The sequence below is a fragment of the Somniosus microcephalus genome, chromosome 9 (assembly GCF_052327205.1).
Source record: "Somniosus microcephalus isolate GS21.2 chromosome 9, FLI_Smic_1.0, whole genome shotgun sequence".
In the NCBI taxonomy this organism is placed as follows: domain Eukaryota; kingdom Metazoa; phylum Chordata; class Chondrichthyes; order Squaliformes; family Somniosidae; genus Somniosus; species Somniosus microcephalus.
This window is the reverse complement of record NC_140995.1, coordinates 44,186,241-44,207,243: the sequence shown is the minus strand read 5'-3', so window position 1 is coordinate 44,207,243 and position 21,003 is coordinate 44,186,241. Positions and strand designations below refer to the sequence as shown.

Genomic DNA, 21,003 nt, shown 5'->3' with positions numbered 1-21,003 from the left:
AGTTAAGCCTAGTATTTAACAGCATAAGTACCCTTTTAATAATGTGATAATTAAGAATGACTGCCAATTACTCTTGCCCTGAAACTAAACAATTATAGGTGTGGCGTCTCATTCTTTCAGGTTATGAATTGTTGTTGGAGATTTAAAAAACGTCAAATTTTCAATGTTTAATTTTTTTTCTTACTTTTCCTTTCTTTTTTCCCTCTCTCTTAATCCAATCTTTCTTTCCTTCTCTTTCTTAGCTGATTTGATTTAATTCACCTTCCTTCTCCGTCATTCCGCTATTTCTTTCTCAAACCTTAAATCACATTACTAGTTGGTTCACTAAGGTCCCAGATGCCTCGTTGCCCTCACTGCGCCATTATCAACTCACACTTCCAGCAACTTTGTGAGCAAAACATTTTCGATTTGAAGGGTGCAGTAACAAGTCTAACTAACATGGCATGCCCCACTCCAGCAAATTCTAGCCCGGTATCTCTCACACTACTCACTGAGCAAATGTTGGGAAAGTACATATGTGGTGGTTTACAAACTATACTTCACTAAAATGGGAAATGGTTTAAAAAAAAAGTAAATTGAAAGAGTGGCTTTAAAATACCTTATACTAGCAAGGATCGAGGTTTCTTGTAACATATGTGACTTTTCATTGGCCTTTAGTCCAATGCAGCTCTGAAATAGGAGATTCTTGTGATTCTTCTTGTTTAGATTAAAGTTCTGGATAAATGTTTGAGGTGACAGAAGTCACACGATTCTCAGAGATGTGTTGGAGTTGCACAGTGTGTTTAATTTTTGCAGTACATGGATAGTGTGAAGCATAGCAAGGACTGTGAGTATTTTTCCCTTGCACATTTGTAATGGGTTTATTTTCACTGATGTGATAGATCACTGGTAGCAGGATCTGTAAAAATAACAGAAGCAGATGTATTGTCAATAGAACTGTAGGCTATTCCTGGCAGTGTTTTGTAGACATGAAGGACCCATAACTCATAAAGGAATTTAACCCATTTAATGCCTCAGTTGCACTACCCTGCTGATGAAATAACAATGTAGGAGTCACATTAGGAGGCTGGGCATTCTGCAGCGAGTGACTCATCTCCTGACTCCCCAAAACCTTGCCACCATCGACAAGGCTCAAGTCAGGAGTGTGATGGAATACTCTCCACTTGCTTAGATGAGTGCAGTTCCAACAACACCCAAGAAGCTCGACAACATCTAAGACAAATCAGCCCATTTGATCAGCATCCCATCCACCACCTTAAACATTCACTCCCTCCACCACCGGCGCACTGCGGCTGCACTGTGTACCATCTACAAATGCACTGCAGCACCTCCCAAACCCATGACCTCTACCACCTAAAAGGACAAGAACAGCAGGCGCATGGTAACATCATCACCTCCAAGTTCCCCTCCAAGTCACACGCCATCCTGACTTGGACATATATTGCTGTTCCTTCATTGTAGCGGGGGTCAAAATCTGGGAACTCCCTATCTAACAGGATGTTAGGAGTACCTTCACCACATGGACTGCAGTGGTTCAAGAAGGTGGCTCACCACCATCTTCTCAAGGGCAATTATGGATGGGCAATAAATGCTGGCCTTGACAGTGACGCACACATCCCGAGAATGAATAAATTAAATAAAATCCTTGCACCATTTTTAGGTGTGGGGAGATGTGCGTTGCATCTGCTTACCTGAACCATCATGATCTGTGTAGACCAAGCATCGTTTCCACAGAGGTTCTCTCGCTTGCCTGCTGTGACTTCGGCAGAAGAGCCACAGAAATCCTGGATAAATGGCATACTTCTTCACTCGCCTTACCTTCTCTCCTGCTCTTGCTGATGTGCTGCGCTGTTGACCTTGATGCTTTACCTACCCTTGCCAATTAAAAAAAAATCACAGGTTGGCACAATTGGAGTTCTGCAATGAGGTGTCCCACTGTGGTGGCTGTACAGCACAGGATCTTCTTTTATTCATTTCTGGGATGTGGGTGTCGCTGGCAAGGCCAGCATTTATTGCCCATCCCTAATTGCCCTTGAGAAGGTGGTGGTGAGCTGCCTTCTTGAACCGCTGCATTCTGTGTGGTGAAGGTACTCCCACAGTGCTGTTAGGGAAGGAGTTCCAGGATTTTGACCCAGCGATGATGAAGGAACGGTGATATACTTCCAAGTCAGGATGGTGTGTAACTTGGAGGGGAACTTGGAGGTGATGGTGTTCCCATGTGCCAGCGGCCCTTGTCCTTCTAGGTGGTATAGCTTGTGGGTTTGGGAGGTACTGTCTTTGTTGAATAATGTAAGTAAAATGGGTGATAGCGAGTCAGCAGCCTGCTTTACATCCCTCCCAATTTTATTTCCATTGACTTCAAAGAAGAGACATGTAAAATGGGCTGCCGATTCGCTATCACTCGTTTTACACTATTGCGCAAAGTTGAACTACCCCAGGAAGGAAAAGGTGGAAAGAAAAGCAAAAGAAATAGTATTAAAAATCATTACTTGTGCCCCCATCTAACTATTAAAAGTATATATTTTTTTCATGGTAAGATGGGGGCACAAGTAATGATGGTATGTCTACCAAGCATAACAAATGCAATGATGAAACAGTCAGTCCAAGAATGGTCTTCAAAATGGGGTTTGGCTGCGCAGGCTAGCTGAGCATAACTAGTATCATCATGCTTGTCCTGAGCAGAGTGGTAGAAGTGAATCTGGAATTTATTTCAAGAACCTAGGCTGACACTTCAGTGTAGTACAGAGGGAGTGCTGCACTATCGGAGGTGCCGTCTTTCAAGTAAGACACTTAAAACAGATTGGCCCAGAAATTCGGGTCTCCACGGGTGAGTACGCACGGGGTACTCACCCGTAGGCCCAATGGAAGTGCCGGTTTCCTGCATGCACTGCGCATGCGCGGGAAACCGGCACTACCATTCCTCTGAACGAAGGGGTTCAGAGGTCGAACGCGTGCGCAGGAGGGGCTGCGCGTGCGCATCGAACTTCGGTCTTTTTTACAGGTTTTCCCGGGAACGTAACCCTGCAGAATTTAGAAATGTAAAAAGCAGGCGTAAGGCCTGCTTTTTACAAGGTAAGTGGTGAATTAATTAAAATTAAAACATTTTTTCCACAGGTTTATTATTTTTAAATACTTTAAAGCAAGGTAAGTTTATTTTTAGCCCTGTTAGAAAATAAAATTATTTTTTTCAAAAATTTAAATTATTGTTTAAAATAGTTATTTCATGTAATTTATAGTTTATTAAAAAATGTGATTAAAAAAAGAAAATTATTTGAAGATTTAGTGCTATTTTGGGGCCGTAGTATTTATAAGTCTTGACAGCACTTCCTGTCAGACTTATGAATGGAGCATTCCCTGCTCCGATTGGCTCCCCATGGCCCACATGATCCCAGGGGACGCATCGAACTAACTGTGCCCCTGGGATACGCAAGCACTGCGCGCCGGCAGCTGGACCAAGCCCCGGATCGGAATTCCACGGGGGCCCACAGCTCAATGGCCGGCGCGCAAGGTAAGTGCAGGTCGGGGCTTGCACCCGCGGGAAGCCCCCGACCCGAATTTCCGGGCCATTATCTGGTCATTCATCTCATTTGATGTTCATGGGGCCTAGCTGTGCGCAAATTGGCTGCCATCTAACATTATCATACTGACTACACTTGAAAACTATTTTATTGGCTGTGAAGAGCCAGCCCATTGTTCCCTTTTAGCCCCTCTTCTAAAGGTGTAGGCCTTTGCTAGGGAAGAGTTTCACAGGTAATTCAGGCAGATCTCTGTTACGTCTTGTGTGAGCCTAGGCATTTAGTGTTAGCAGCCCAACTCACCATAAAGGGCATCGTAGCCAAGCCCAATCCTGTTCTCACTTAACATCTGAACGGGCACATTTTCAGTAGAAAATAAATTGAAAGAACTTGCATTTATACAACACCTTTCATGACATCGGGACGTCCCAAAGCGCTGTACAGCCAAAGAAGTACATTTGAAATGTCACTGTTGTAATGCAGTAAACACGGCAGCCAATTTGTGCACAGCAAATAGCAATGTGATAATGACCAGACAGTCTGTTTTTTGGTGTCAGTTAAGGGATAAATATTGGTTGCACACTGGGAAGAACTCCCCTGTTTTTCTTCGAAATAGTGCCATGGAATCTTTTACATCCACCTGTGAGGGCAGAAGTTGCCTCGGTTTAAAGTCTCATCTAAAAGACAGCTGAGGCAGTAGCTGTCAATGGAGCAGGAACCGTGGCTATCTCCCTGTTCCCTAGCTTAGTGCTACTAAGGATCAATTGTAACACTCCCAACTTCACCCTGGCTGAGATAACCCACCGTAAACCAGGAATCAGGCCTGGGTCCTTCTGGTCTGTGTGGCTAAGTGTGATACTGGGCAATGGCTATACCCACTATACCACCAAGGGAGCTACGTTATATTCTTAATGGACAGATTAGATCTGCAGCCTCGCAGTATTAGTGATCTTACTTTCAACAATAACAGATATGATATCTGTTCATGAAGAGTGTAACCTTGGTAATTTTGCTGCCTGTCAGATTCTGTATGCAGATTACTGGATCAGTCAGGATTAGCCTGGGAGAAAATGTGAATCAGTGACTCCAACTCAATTCATCATATATGTATATCAGCTGAGACCATGTCAAACAAGGTATTCAGTATTCAGAACTCTCTATAAAAAGTTGTAACTCAAAGTTGATTAATGATCTTTAATAACCATACCAGCTGAACAATTTAAATACCTTTGCTTTTATATTTCAATAACTCTCTTCCTTCTCGCTTGCTGAGGGTATCAACAGGTTGCCAGCTGTCCAAGATTGTCCTGAAGTCCCCAGGAATTATAGGTTAATCCCCAGGACACCACTGCGAGCAACCCAGGAGAAAAATCATAGGGGCATTAAAAAAAATTGTGTCTTATTTTCTTTGAACACTGTAATTTATTAGTTAGAAAAATATTGGAGATGGGAAAGAAAAATGGTTGTTTGATTGACAGTCAGGAATCATCCAATCGGGTAATGATGGGTCCGTTCACTTTCCAATTGGTGAGGGAAGGAGGGGAGGTGCGTGGTTGGATGTGTCAGGCGCCCAATGGCAGGAGCATGGGGGGTGGGGGGTGCTGCTTTTGGAGTGGTTGAAGGCGATGTGTTGAAGGTGATGTGTTGAAGGCGATGTGTTGAAGGCGATGTGCTGAAGGTGATGTGTTGAAGGTGATGTGTTGAAGGTGATGTGTTGAGATGTGTTGAAGGTGATGTGTTGAAGGTGATGTGTTGATGGCGATGTGTTGAAGGTGATGTGTTGATGGCGATGTGTTGAAGGCGATGTGTTGAAGGCGATGTGTTGAAGGCGATGTGTTGAAGGTGATGTGTTGATGGCGATGTGTTGAAGGCGATGTGTTGAAGGTGATGTGTTGAAGGTGATGTGTTGAAGGTGATGTGTTGAAGGTGATGTGTTGATGGCGATGTGTTGAAGGCGATGTGCTGAAGGTGATGTGTTGAAGGTGATGTGTTGAAGGCGATGTGTTGAAGGCGATGTGCTGAAGGTGATGTGTTGAAGGTGATGTGTTGAAGGTGATGTGTTGAAGCTGATGTGTTGAGATGTGTTGAAGGTGATGTGTTGAAGGTGATGTGTTGATGGCGATGTGTTGAAGGTGATGTGTTGAAGGTGATGTGTTGATGGCGATGTGTTGAAGGTGATGTGTTGAAGGCGATATGTTGAAGGCGATGTGTTGAAGGCGATGTGCTGAAGGCGATGTGTTGAAGGTGATGTGTTGAAGGTGATGTGCTGAAGGCGATGTGTTGAAGGCGATGTGTTGAAGGTGATGTGTTGAAGGTGATGTGTTGATGGCGATGTGTTGAAGGCGATGTGTTGAAGGCGATGTGTTGAAGGCGATGTGTTGAAGGCGATGTGTTGAAGGTGATGTGTTGAAGGCGATGTGTTGAAGGCGATGTGTTGAAGGCGATGTGTTGAAGGTGATGTGCTGAAGGCGATGTGTTGAAGGCGATATGCTGAAGGCGATGTGCTGAAGGCGATGTGTTGAAGGCGATGTGTTGAAGGCGATGTGTTGAAGGCGATGTGTTGAAGGCGATGCGTTGAAGGCGATGCGTTGAAGGCGATGCGTTGAAGGCGATGCGTTGAAGGCGATGCGTTGAAGGTGATGCGTTGAAGGTGATGTGTTGAAGGTGATGTGTTGAAGGTGATGTGTTGATGGTGATGTGTTGAAGGTGATGTGTTGAAGGTGATGTGTTGAAGGTGATGTGTTAAAGGTGATGTGTTGAAGGTGATGTGTTGATGGCGATGTGTTGAAGGCGATGTGTTGAAGGCGATGTGTTGAAGGTGATGTGTTGAAGGTGATGTGTTGAAGGTGATGTGTTGAAGGCGATGTGTTGAAGGCGATGTGTTGAAGGTGATGTGTTGAAGGTGATGTGTTGATGGTGATGTGTTAAAGGTGATGTGTTGAAGGTGATGTGTTGAAGGTGATGTGTTGAAGGTGATGTGTTAAAGGTGATGTGTTAAAGGTGATGTGTTGAAGGCGATGTGTTGAAGGCGATGTGTTGAAGGCGATGTGTTGAAGGCGATGTGTTGAAGGCGATGTGTTGAAGGCGATGTGCTGAAGGCGATGTGTTGAAGGCGATATGCTGAAGGCGATGTGCTGAAGGCGATGTGTTGAAGGCGATGTGTTGAAGGCGATGTGTTGAAGGCGATGCGTTGAAGGCGATGCGTTGAAGGCGATGCGTTGAAGGCGATGCGTTGAAGGCGATGCGTTGAAGGCGATGCGTTGAAGGTGATGTGTTGAAGGTGATGTGTTGAAGGTGATGTGTTGAAGGTGATGTGTTGATGGTGATGTGTTGAAGGTGATGTGTTGAAGGTGATGTGTTAAAGGTGATGTGTTGAAGGTGATGTGTTGATGGCGATGTGTTGAAGGCGATGTGTTGAAGGCGATGTGTTGAAGGCGATGTGTTGAAGGCGATGTGTTGAAGGCGATGTGTTGAAGGCGATGTGTTGAAGGCGATGTGTTGAAGGTGATGTGTTGATGGTGATGTGTTAAAGGTGATGTGTTGAAGGTGATGTGTTGAAGGTGATGTGTTGAAGGTGATGTGTTAAAGGTGATGTGTTAAAGGTGATGTGTTGAAGGCGATGTGTTGAAGGCGATGTGTTGAAGGTGATGTGTTGAAGGTGATGTGTTAAAGGTGATGTGTTGAAGGCGATGTGTTGAAGGTGATGTGTTGAAGGCAATGTGTTGAAGGCGATGTGCTGAAGGTGATGTGTTGAAGGTGATGTGTTGAAGGTGATGTGTTGAAGGTGATGTGTTGATGGTGATGTGTTAAAGGTGATGTGTTGAAGGTGATGTGTTGAAGGTGATGTGTTGAAGGTGATGTGTTGAAACCTCCAGGAATGTGTCCAACCAGAGTTGGCAACCCTAGAGAGATAAAGGGGTCGATATTAACTCAGCTGTGAGGCGGGCTTTGAAGCGTGTGGGGGTTAAAATCGCAAAAACTGGGGGTCGGGATCCTCCCCTCCCGCCTGGTTCCCGACCCCGAGCCATTTTAACCCAGGTGTGTCTGATGGTCCCGAATCAGTCCCGCCTCCAACAGGCGGGACTGGTCTTTAAGGCCCTTAATCAGCAATAATTGGCCTTTATAATCCCATTTTAACAGGCCCTTGCATTTTAAACCCTTTTCCCACGTAAAACACGCCTGGTGGGGATCACGCCTGTGAAACCTGGCGTGAGCACTATTGGCTTGCTGACTATCAGCTGCAGGTCAACCATTAAAGAGGAGATTTGATCAGTCATCATTTGCAGGTGGCAGGACTTTGTTGTTTCAGGCCTGGGGCAACTTTTACCAGGCTTAACCACACCTGTGGAAGGTTGGAGCCTCACACACTTCTCCAGTGTGACCTCCTGGGAAACCCCTCTCGCCACCCTCACTCAGTGCTTCCTCAATGGAGGCATATACCAGAAGCATGGGAGCCATTTATTTCCTTCCCTTCTGGGCATTAGATGAGCTCAAACACCAGTCGCGGCACCAGCAGAACCAGGAACAACAACAGCAGCAACACGAGTGCCAGGCTGCTGCTCACCCACCTGAAGCTGCACAGGCCAGAAGGGGCCAGTGCTTGAAAGTGGCTTGAGAGCACCTTGCTGCACATCAGGAGGCCATGGGGACCCATATCTGCACTGGCAGTCCTACTCAGAAGGACTTCCATGAAGGTCTGGTTTCTCTGTTCAATAGATGCCCATCGCTCCTCAAGAGACGTCGTTCTATTATGAACACTCACCATGTTTTCCATACCGTGGCGACTTATCTCCTCCATGGAGGTTGCCATCCTTTCCATGGTGATGCGTTCATGCGCCAATGACTCCACAAAGGCCCTGCTCATGTTCGCTATGGACTCCTCCATTCGCTCCACACTCACATCGACCTTGGAGACAAAACCTGCCAGAGACTCCTGCATCTGTTCCTGGAGTTGCAGCCCCGCTGATCTTATGGATGGACCCAGAGGCAGAGGGTCGACATGCAGCTGAGCCGAGCTGGCAGAGTCCTGCACCCTCCAACTAGCACTCTCCACTGCTGTCCCTGTCTCCACAACCTGCTGATGCTCACTTATGAGCTGTGATACACCAGGTGACAACACTACTCTATGTCCCGAAGGTCCCACCGAGGTGTGAGTGTCTGCGCTGGTGCTGGGTGCACTGAATTCTGCTGACGCTGCGCCCTCAGAGTTGCAGATTCCTCTGAGGAGTCTGAAAGCTCAGGTTCTTCCTCCTGGACATGGGGACGGAGGCTCTCGATGGTCCTGTGGGGGAGTAAAGGAAAGAGTTAGAGATGTGAGGTAAAGGTTACATGCACATTGCATATTGCAGATGATCATAGGTCTATCTGTTATAGCTTCAGAATCATTATCAGCGACTCATGCAATGCCAATGAGAGAGATGGAAAACTATTCTGTCACCAGCTTGCTGTGATGCACCCGTCTGTCCGTCCCCCACTTGCGCCTCATCCTCCAGTCCTACGATCTCCAGGACCGCCTCCTCCCAGGGGGTGAGGTGGGCTACTGATGGTGGCCCTCCTCCTGTCCTCGCTCATTCTCTTTTATTGTGAGCTCTCTTTTCCTGCAATGAGGGAGACAAGTGGAGTTTGAGCGAGAATGAAGGAGTGAGTGTAGAGAATCCATAGCATAGGTGCTTAGAAGGAGACAAAGATGGAGTGAGGTGGCAAGACCAAGGGCCCTCCCTGTGTGTTGTCAGTTGTTTTCATAGCATCAGAGTGATAGGGAGTGTGAGGGCTGCATAGTCGAATAGTTAGGTGAATGTGAGCATAGAGAGAGAGGGAATGGGTAAGGGTGCATGGACGTCAGTGTCAAGTGGGATGTGGAGGAAGAGATTGCTAAAGCTCAGTGCTGGTGAGGAGAGGCAATGGAGATTAGATTGAGAGTGGGAACTTCATACTCACTTTTCCAGTGTGCTGAAGGTCATGAAATCTCTTCCTGCACTGTATCCAGGTCCTGCGGGTAGCCGATAAGGAGTTGACCTCCTCTGCCACTTGCAGCCACGCAGTCTTTGTCTGCTGGGGAGGCATCTTCCTCCCTGATGAAGGGAAGGGCACCTCCTTGTGAGCTCTTGCTCCCTCCACTAAAGCCTGCAGGGCAACGTCGTCAAAACGGGGTGCAGACCTCGGTCTTTCTCTTGCCATTCTGCTTCCAGCTCAGTGTATCAGCAAATGCCAAAAGGTTGGCAGCCTGCAGAAGAAGCAAGGCTTGTTGCAGACCCTAAATGCAGCAGCAATAATGTTGTCATATTATGCGACTTTCTGACTGGAAATACTCATTTGCCAAGGGTTCCCACACGTTGGAAATCAATTGGCCTATTGAGTTAAAAGGGGCAGCACGGTGGCATAGTGGTTAGCACTGTTGCCTCACAGCGCCAGAGACCCGGGTTCGAATCCGGCCTCGGGCGACTGTCTGTGTGGAGTTTGCACATTCTCCCCGTGTTTGCGTGGGTTTTCTCCGGGTGCTCCGGTTTCCTCCCACAGTCCAAAGATGTGCAGGTTAGGTTGATTGGCTATGATAAATTGACCCTTAGTGTTAGGGGGATTAAATACGTGGGGTTACAAGGATGGGGTGGGATATGTGTTGGTGTTGGTGTGGGGGGTTACGGGGATCGGGTGGAATATGTGTCGGTGCAGGCTTGATGGGCCAAAATGGCCTCTATCTGCACTGTGGGGTTTCTGTGATTCTGTGATTTCTGTGAAAATTGCATCAATCTCACAGACCCATTTAGATTCGTGTGGGAAACTCCAAATTCGGGGAACCCGACAATTCCCCGCACCTGAGTTAAAATCGAGCCCAAAATATCTACAAACCTCTATCTGCACTGTGGGGTTTCTGTGATTTCTGTGATTACAGGCCTTTAGTGAGCCCTCTAGTTAGGACTATTATTCCATCAGTGTGCGAATAGTATACAACCCCCACTTGTCAATGCCTGGGAGTGCGTTCTGAGGCAGTCAAATACTGAAGTTGTGCCTTTGCTTGTGACAAAAAACTTCTCACCACTTGTACTAATTAAGTAGCTCATTAGTTGTTTTGGAAGGTGTTAAAGGCTTATTTTCACAGGTACACTGAGGTTGGCTGTGATTTGTTACAGTTAAGTAACATCTTGTTCAGAGGACTTGAATGTTAAAAACATAGGAATGCACAAACTCATACTCGCTGCTCGGGAACATTGAAAAGGCAAAACTCCCGCATTTTGGGGGGGAAAAGAGGAATTTCAACTTCTACCAACAGTTATGGTTATTAGCTATAATAAAAACAGAAAACACTCAGCATCTGTGGGGGGAGAAACAGAGTTAATATTTCAAGTTGATGACCTTTCATCAGAACTGGAAGATGTTTAGAGATGTACAGCTTTTAAGCAAACACAGAGTCAAAGAAAGAAGGGGAGGGAAAGAGCAAAAGTACAAGATTATTGGCTAGTGTATTATGCAACAATGCTTATAATCATATTTTTAGGACATCAATCAACTGATGTTAACAAATATAAGCATCTGTTGAATGTGGAATTCTGACCATAAGGTATATCATTTCTCACGGGACATGTCTACATGTTTACAGATTATATATAAAGCTCTGGTTAGACCCCATCTGGAGTATTGCGTTCAGTTCTGGGCACTGCCCCTCAGGAAGGATATATCGGCCTTGGAGGGGGTGCAGCGCAAATTCACCAGAATGCTATAAGAGTTTAATTATGAGGACAGGTTGCATAGACTTGGCTTGTATTCCCTTGAGTATAAAAGATTAATGGGTGATCTAGTTGAGGTGTTTAAGCTGATTAAAGGAGTTGATAGGGTAGATAGAGAGAAACTATTTCCTCTGATGGGGGATTCCAGAACAAGGGGGCATAACCTTAAAATTAGGGCTAGGTCATTCAGGGGTGATGTCAGGAAGCACTTCTTCACAAAAAGGGTAGTGGAAATCTGGAACTCTCCCCCAAAGGACTGTTGAGGCTGGGGGGTCAATTGAAAATGGCCAAACTGATATTGATACATTTCTGTTGGGCAAGGGTATTAAGGGATATAGAACCAAGGCGGGTAGATGGAGTTAAGATACAGATCAGCAGTGATCTAATTGAATGGCGGAACAGACTTGAGGGGCTGAATGACCTACTCTTGTTCCTATGCTTACAAATAGATAAAGTGAGCTGGTAGCTTGTACTGAAACAGTATTACTGCTCCACTCACAGGTGCAGTCCTTGTGATAAAAAGATGCACAACATTTCTGGTTTACTTCTTCAAGCAGACCCAAAAAAAAGGATTGCCAGACACACTGTTGTGAGGGCTGCTTACACAGAGTAGTGAGAATGTGGAACTCACAACCACGTGAGTAGTTGAGGCGAATAGCAGAGATGCATTTAAGGGGAAGCTAGATAAACACATGAGGGAGAAAGGAATAGAGGGTTCTGTTGACAGGGTGAGGTGAAGTAATTAGAGTGGGAGGAGGCTCGTGTGGAGCATAAACACCTGCATAGGCCGAATGGCCTGTTTCTGTGTTGTAAATTCTATGCAATTGTTCCAGTGTTGATGCCAGTTATCTGACATTGCCCCATAGTATAAGGGGGCCATAATCAGACCCACACTTAATTGTGGGATTGTAGTGTATGTAACCGTTCCACCTTTAAGAGAACCATTCCACCTTTAAGAGAACTATTTTAAGAGTTGCACTACTTTATCTTGGCTGCTGTATACTGTAATACCGGTGGTGACCACACCGGTATATAAGTGCTGTGTGATGATTTATTGGGCAGTTCCGCCCTGACCTTCGACTAGTAAAGACCTGTTAAAGTTTACTCTTGTGGTCTGTGTAGTAATTCTCAATATAACACACAGACTTAACAGTGGCGACGAGTACGATCTTACCCTGCGGCAGAGATACATCCAAGGCAGTTTAACAGGCGTCGAGAAGAGGCATCCGCCCTCATCATTCTGCTGAGAAAAGACTCGGGTCTGCAGAGCAAAGGAAGAATTCTGACACGAAGCCTTCCATCAGCAACAGGCAGTGATCATCCCTTCTATCACGGTGGTGGGTAAGCCGATCAGCGACGAGCAGCAAGTCGGCCACGTTGACTGTGAGTAGGGGAGAAAATTTAAAAAACGGAGGATATAAGGGCGGAGAACTCGACCACGGCCGGGGAAAAGAGCCGGACAGATGTCGGGGCCAGAGGCGCTGAGGCTGGGGCAGCGTAAGGCACGGAAGCCGCGGTGAATGCAAACGCAGCCGGTGTGAGAGACCGGGCTGCAAGCGGGCTGGGAGACACAACAGCATCGAGAGAGAGCTCGACCGCGACCGGTGAAAAAGGCCGGGCAGCTACCGAGGCCGCGAGGCGCAGCGACTGGGTCAGCGTAAGGCGCGGGAGAAAATAAAAAATAAAAAACCGCGGAGAACTCAGCCGCAGCCGGGGGAAAGGACCGGACTGCAAGAGGGGCTGGGAGGCACGATTTGAAAACCGCTGGGGAGGGCGAACGCAGCAATTCGGCAATCGACATTACAGCCAGCGGGGGAGAAAGGCAAAACGCGGGAAGCCGCCATTTTCGTAGGCGGGGGAAGAAGACAAGCGCAGGAAACCGCCATTTTGAAAAGAAAAAATAAAAGAAAAATTTCTTTTTGTCTCTCAAGAAGATTACGAGGATGCCTAAGCGTGGTAACATCAACGATTTCGATCCCGATGTTGAAGATTGGGCCACGTATGTAGAACGCATAGAGATATATTGTAAGGCAAATAAAATATCAAATGAAGATAAAGCACTAACCTTACTAAACTCAATGGGTGCGAAGACATATGGGCTATTGAAGCATCTTCTATCACCAGCTAAACCGGCGGATCAGACTTTCGCTAATATTGTTGCTGTCCTGAAGGATCATTTGAACCCCACACCGCTGATGTTAGCGGAACGATTTAAATTTTATGCGAGAACGCAACTGAAAGAGGAAAGCAACGCGGAGTATTTAATTGAACTGCGTAAGCTAGCGAAATACTGCCAGTTTGGGGAAAGCCTGACAGAGGCACTGAGAGACAAATTCGTGTGTGGATTGTCGAAAGAAGGAACACAAAAGCGGCTGCTTGAAGAGAATGATCTTACACTTGATAAGGCTGTCTCTATTGCAGCATCGCACGAAGCCGCAGCGAGAGGCACTGCGGAAATGCAGCTGAAGGCAGCGGTACTCAGCGTAGATCAAATGGCTTTGGGTACAACGAAATGTTATCGTTGTGGGAAGACAACACACGATCAGAACCAATGCTGGTTTAAAAACCAGGAATGTAGAAAATGTGGCAAGCTTGGTCACATAGCTAAAGTATGCCGGTCAGGAAAGAAGACCAGCAACAAAAAGTCACTGCAGGAAAAGTGCAGAAAGGTACATAAGGTGGCTGAGAAGAGTTCGGATGAACAGAATTCGGATTCAGACTCCAACAGCAAGGAACTGGGTAGTCTGAGAATTCACAATGTGAGTAAGGAAGCTGACCGACAAACTATCTGGGCCACACTGCAGATAGCAGGAGTCCACGTGAAGATGGAATTGGACACCGGATCGGCGTTGACGGTCATGAATAAGCAAGATTACAAAAGGTTATTCAAACATATTCCCATACGGGATACGAAGATAGTATTGCAGACATACACGGGGCAAAGAGTATACCCCATCGGAAAGATAAAAGTCAAGGTGGTACACCAGGGTAAAGAACACCAAGGAATGGACATATATGTACTACCTGAGGGAGGTCCACCACTTCTGGGACGGGAGTGGATCAGGAAAATAAATATGGACTGGCACTCCCTAAAAGCAATAACGGTAGTTTCCGGAAAAAACAAAGATGTCAAACCTGCACGATTTTCCAGAATATTGGATGAGGGCATATGCAGCAGTGACAGTGACAAAGCAGAGAGTGAGAACTCGGTGAAGATAATCAGCTCAGACTCTGGAACTGATGATGGTAAGACCAGCCCATGTGCAAAAGACAAGTCTAAAATGGACTTGCAGACTAATGATGGAAAAACGAAGGAGTGCATAAATGCTTCAGAAGAGAACAAAGTATCAGAACAGAATTCCACTGAACAACAACAACATAGTTTGACAGAGAATTCTGAGTCTGTCCAGTCTACAGACATGCACATTTCTGAGGAACACCGGGCTCGAACTCAACTCAATTTCAAACTACAACAGCAATTAGAACAAATGATTCGCCGTTTCGAGCAAGAGATGAATGCAAAGAAAAAGTTCTTTGACACAGAGTGGGAGAATCTGGAAAGACAGCAGAAGCAGCTGATTGAGAAAATGGAACAGGAACACACAAACCGTCTGCGCGATGAGGCCAAACGAATCAAAGCTGAGCAAGAAAGGGAATATGTCAAATTCATCGATCAGTTGAAAGCTAAGAAGAAAGAGCACCCTTTTGTGAGCAGTGTCAGCAGTAATAAGCCACTCAGGGAATTGGTGGCAGAGGCAAAAACTGAAGATGCTGCAGAGATTAAGTTTGTTGCTGAAAGCGCTACTTCCAGAGCTTTGCTTCGAATTAAAGAATTGCCAGTTAAAATTGTGAAACCCTTAAGAGAGAAGATTGGCATAGAGAAACATCGTGTCATTTTCGAATGCAAGGTTTCCAGGCCAAATGCTGCTGTCAAGTGGTATTACAAAGACAAAGAGATTCATCCCAGTAATAAATATGAGATTGTGAGTGAAGATGTGTACAGGAAGCTCGTTATTAATAATGTCGCTTTTGAAGATGAAGGCAACTACATTTGCGATGCCATAGATGACCAAAGCACAGCAAAGTTATATGTAGAAGAGCAATCAATTGCCATCATTAAACCCATATGTGATGTGGAAGTGACAGAGCCAAGTGACGCCATTCTTGAGTGTGAGCTTTCAGTTGCTGACGTGAAGCCTCCAAAATGGATACTAAATGGTGAAATTCTTCATGCTTCTGAAGATGTGGACATTGAGCATCGTGGCACTATTCATCGTCTCACTCTGAAAAAAAACAACTTGTAAGATGACCGGCTTGCTGCAGTTTATCGCAGGGAAATCAAAATCTGAGGCGAGGCTGACTATTAAAGAGCCTCCGTCAAAGGTAGTCAAAGAACTACAGAACATTACAGTGGAAGAGAAGCATTCTGCTACTTTGAGCTGTGAGTTTACACCTACTTCCAAGATGGTCAGATGGTACAAAGACCAGAGCTTAATCGAATCTTCTGACCGATACAAATTTATACAAAATAAGAATGTGATAGAACTTACCATTACAAATCTCACACCCAAAGACTCTGGTGAATATAGCTGCAAATCAAGTAATGCACAGACCACAGCCACACTCACAGTTGAAGCTCCAAAAATAGAAATAATAAAACATTTGGAGGACGTAGATACTGAGGAGGACAGCAATCTAGTATATTTATGTGAGTTGTCCCATGATGATGAAGATGATGACTCATCTGAACCATTATCACCCCTACCAGGTCACGCACGTGGTCCCTCCGAACTGAGCCAAATCAGTCTGGAAGCAGAAAAACTTCCCAAGGTACTCGAGCCTTTAGAAGTCAACAATGCTGGTTCTGAAGTTACGAAAATTCAAGCTGTTAAGTCCAGTGAAGGACTATTAGATAAGTCACCCCAGCAATGAAAACCTACTACACCACCGAAAACTACTACACCACCGAGGCGCTATCCGGGCCGAGTCAGGAGGTGCAGGAGGCGCCGCCTCAGAGACTGAATCTGTGAACTGTTTTTACATGAAGTTGTGTATATATGTTATGATGTTATGTTTAATGGGAAATATATACTGTTAAGCTAAAAAGGGAGGATTGTAGTGTATGTAACTGTTCCACCTTTAAGAGAACCGTTCCACCTTTAAGAGAACTATTTTAAGAGTTGCACTACTTTATCTTGGCTGCTGTATACTGTAATACCGGTGGTGACCACACCGGTATATAAGTGCTGTGTGATGATTTATTGGGCAGTTCCGCCCTGACCTTCGACTAGTAAAGACCTGTTAAAGTTTACTCTTGTGGCCTGTGTAGTAATTCTCAATATAACACACAGACTTAACAGGGATAACCGTAAATGTCCATGAGCAGACTCAACAATAGTGAAGACACATTTATAGAATTTCCTGAGAACTGGGCCATTGTAACTGCCGAAAGTGTGTCGTAAACACCCATTTACGCGCTTGAGTGGGTTTTCTGACCCACTCCCGGCAAAGGGCGATTGTTTCCTGAAAGTCACTGAGGCAGATTGAAAACCCTGCCCAGTTAATGGGACCAAGACAAGTGTAAGTCTTTTGGAACATTAAGAAACAAGAAATAACTGGAATTAAATGTGACTCAGCAGGCCTGGTGAACGGACCCGCTTCCTCCTCCTCCTTCTCCGCTGTGGAGCTGGTCCTGCATCAAAGATTGTCCTTGAGGCATTCTTATACAGGCTGATTCTGGAACCGTTGCTCCCTGCAGGGAGCTGCATGCACAGGGAGTATATGAAAGATAACTTTGGACCTATGGGGGGAAAAAATGGGTCTTAACTTGAAAAAGTTAGCGCCCCCGCACCCGAAGTTCACCGGTAGCACCCCAAGATGATAATAAGGGGAGGAAGGCCTGCAGTACCGCGGCGCAGTAGCGCCCCAGGAGGGGTCAGGGCGCTACTGCGCCGCAGTACTGCAGGCCTTCCTCCCCTTATTAAAGGGGAGGAGCTTTGCGCAGCGTGACCTGGGGCCCAGCTAGGCCACCAAGGATCAGAGTGGCAGCAAAAGAGCCCGGCACTCAAGGGAAGTGCCGGGCTCACGGAGCTCAGCCGGCACTCCACGGGGGGGGCTGCGCAGATGGCCGGGGACGGCAAAGCGGGCAGGTGCTGGCAGGCAGCCAGCAACAAAAATGGCCATCCGGCACCTTCCATTTAATTGTCGCCGCCCCGGCCGCAGGTAGGCCCCCCTGACCCCGCCGGACATAGCATCCGGCGGTAAGTCAGGGGGCACTACCGAAGATCGCAGCCGGGGCGCGAGTGGGGTGCTGCGCATGGCGATGACATCATCGCCGGCGGCGCAGCACCGGGGGGCTCTAACGGTTACCGCCGCTGCTAACAACTCCCGCTGAATTTCGCGGGAGGTGTTAGCGGCGCCACGCCCAGGCGCTAGTTGCTTTGTGCCCCGTTAGCGCAGGGTGCTAACAGGAGGTGCAAATCAACCAAATTTTTCCCCCATGGTTCCCAAAGCTCTCCACCACTGGGGTTTTCCTTGACTCATGTCTGAGTCTGTTGTGCACTCATTGATAGAGATTGATTGCTATAATTAGTCAACAACTCCATCATTGTATGATGTGATGGTAGAAAGCAAACTAGATAGACCTTGGTCTTTTTACATCCAGCAATTCCTATGTCCCTTTGTCCCGAGTCTCCATCTGTTGAATTTTCAATAGGCATAAAATCAAGGGCTGCATGCTTGAGATTTTCCAAGCTACTCCCTCAGCACTGTCCCCTACTGGGAATCCACAATCACATTTAGGGAATAGTGAAACTGGTGTGAATACCATCAGCAGGGAAAAATTCAGTCAATACATTGCAATGGCTTCAATACATTAATGGCAATGACTATTGCCAGACTCAATGAACTATAATTAACTGGTGGGATAGTGGCAAACAGGCTATTGTCAGTTTTAAATTGCACCGCTCGTGACAGATTTAACACTGTTCCTCCAAATAAAAGCAAGGTTACCACTACCACTAAACCTGCTCAACTGCTGAAACCAGTGGGAATATCCAGGCCAGAATACTAATCTGTTTCACTGCAGCAAACCTGTAAGGGCTGATTCTGTGATCTCTGCACTCCCAGCGGGTGGAGCTATGCTCCTGGGGAGTGCTGGTCAGAGACTTAGGGGGTTAGCATGTCGTAGCCCTGTCTCCGACCCACACATCCCTGTGAGTGTGGCTTCCCCGTGGAGAGTGCAGGAGAAGAAGAATCGCTCCTGCATTACCAGCTGTGGGCATTAATTCAACCCTTCTACGTTAATAAGCTCAGCAGCTCCTCCTAGCTGATATTATCAGTACTCAGTGTTTAAACAGAAATAGCCCTAAGAATTGAAAGGAACCAAATAAAATATATTTGAGGGGTTTTTTTGCTTAACTTTTGGGTTTACTATAAGAGGGAAATAAGAGTTTTAGTTCAAATTGTTTCATATCCGTCTCACTTAACACTGATTCCAAAACTCGTCTGCAATAAAATGTATGCTCATTTTCTGTCTCTTCTTACCATGGCTAATATGGCTTTGAATGATTTTATGGTTTAACCTTTCAATTTTCTCTCCTCTTAAATTCTCTCCACGTGCCCCCCCCCCCACCCCATCAAGAGGGGTGCTAACTCAGGTCGGGGCATAGTTCCTCAGGTGTAGACATCCTTCTAGTATAAGCCTAGAAAGTGCCTCAGCTCTACTGCCCAAGGACTGCAATGATTTAAAAGGCACAATTTAAAAAAATAACCATTTACCTTTGTTTATTCTGAGAAGTCGCAATGACAAAACATTTTTGCAGTGCTTTCATCTAATGGATGGTGAATTATTATTGTTCAATATTCCTAATGTGCAGAAAGTCCCTCGAGTCTTATTTACAGAAGGCAGTGTAATAATTCATCACCCTTCATACACCTTTAAGATGCAAATACTATTTACCTATTTTTTCATCTTGCAAAAATGCATGAGGGAAACATCTGTTGGAGATACGAGAGGAATGTACAGGCTCCATCTGCTGCTGTGGATGTACCAAACAGCCTGAGCCATTTCCCATTGTCAGGGGGAATAGACTCTCCTCTATCCCCACAACACACCCTAATCAGTCCTCCTGTCCAAGAAGGTAAAAGGGCCAACTCAGGATAACAACTTTTCCCTGCTAAAGACTCCTAAAGGCCAGCTAACCAACTCTACAAGACTCCTACAAAAGCAAGATACTGCGGATGCTGGAAATCTGAAATAAAAACAGAAACATAGAAGATAGGATAGGAGCAGGAGTAGGCCATTCGGCCCCTCGAGCCTGCTCCGCCATTCAATTAGATCATGGCTGATCATCCAAATTCAGTACCCTGTCCCTGCCTTCTCCCCATATCCCTTGATCCCTTTAGCCTTAAGAAATATATCCAACTCCTTCTTGAATATATTTAATGAATTGGCCTCGACTGCCTTCTGTGGCAGAGAATTCCACAGGTTCACCACTCTCTGGGTGAAGAAATTCCTCCTCATCTCTGTCCTAAATGGCTTACCCCTTATCCTTAGACTGTGACCCCTGGTTCTGGACTCCCCCGCCATCGGGAACATCCTTCCTGCATCTAGTGTGTCTAGTCCTGTTAGAATTTTATAAGTTTCAATGAGATCCTCTCTCATTCTTCTAAACTCCAGCGAGTATAAGCCCAATTGACCCAATCTCTCCTCATACGTCATTCCTGCCATCCCAGGTATCAGCCTGGTGAATCTTCGCTGTACTCTCTCCTGGAAATACTCAGTAGGTCAAGCAGCATCTGTGGAGAGAGAAACAGAGTTAACGTTTCAGGTTGGTGACCTTTCGTCAGAACTGGAAAAAGTTAGAGATGTAACAGGTTTTAAGCAAGTGCAGGGGCAGGGAGAGGGGGGAGGAGAGGAAAGAACAAAAGGGAAGGTCTGTGATAGGGTGGAAGGCAGGAGCGATTAAAAGACAAAAGGTATGATTGTACAAAGCAAAAGGAGATGGTAATGGTACAAGTAAAGAAACAAAAGGTGGGTCTAGAAGAGGTGTAAATGGGAGTAGCAGAATCATCAACATCTGCCATCTGAAAAAGGCTTATGGTCTGAAATTGTTGAATTCGATGTTGAGTCCAGAAGGCTGAAAAGTGCCTAATCGAAAGATGAAGTGTTGTTCCTCAAGCTTAAGTTGAGCTTTGTTGGAGCAGTGTAAGAGGCTGAGGATAGAGAGGTCAGAGTGGGAGTGGAGCGGAGAATTAAAGTGACAAGCGACCGGAAGCTCGGGGTCACCCTTACGGACTGAACGGAGCTGTTCCACAAAGCGGTCACCCAATCTGCATTTGGTCTCCCCAATGTAGAGGAGACCACATCGTGAGCAGTGAATACAGTACTAAATTACAAGAAGTACAAGTAAATTGCTGTTTCACCTATGGGACTTGAACCCACAACCATCTGACTCAGGCGAGAGTGCTACCACTGAGCTCAGGAATCATCACCATATTATCTTGATTCCCAGTGTGTTGTATCCACCACAGGCACATCCATACCAACAACACCCGTATATCAGTGTAATCTCCCAATGTACCTTCTATGAAGACTTTCACATATGTGTATTGGGAACAGAGAAAACCCCCCATTAAATATTACTATTGTTTTGTAAAACAATTTTGCTGGAAAAGCTATAATTCTTTTAAGATCACTGCATTTATAACAGATGTAGCTCATACTCAGAGTCTACCAGTGCAACCAGGGCTTAGCAACAAGGGAG

General features: G+C 45.9%; 1 protein-coding gene across 11 annotated transcripts in view; it reads left to right on the top strand.

The window, feature by feature from the left end:
• LOC147112361 (protein eyes shut homolog) overlaps nucleotides 1-21,003 on the top strand; it is a 2,879,641-nt gene that overhangs the window by 2,323,274 nt on the left and 535,364 nt on the right. The gene's annotated exons all lie outside the window — the stretch shown is intronic.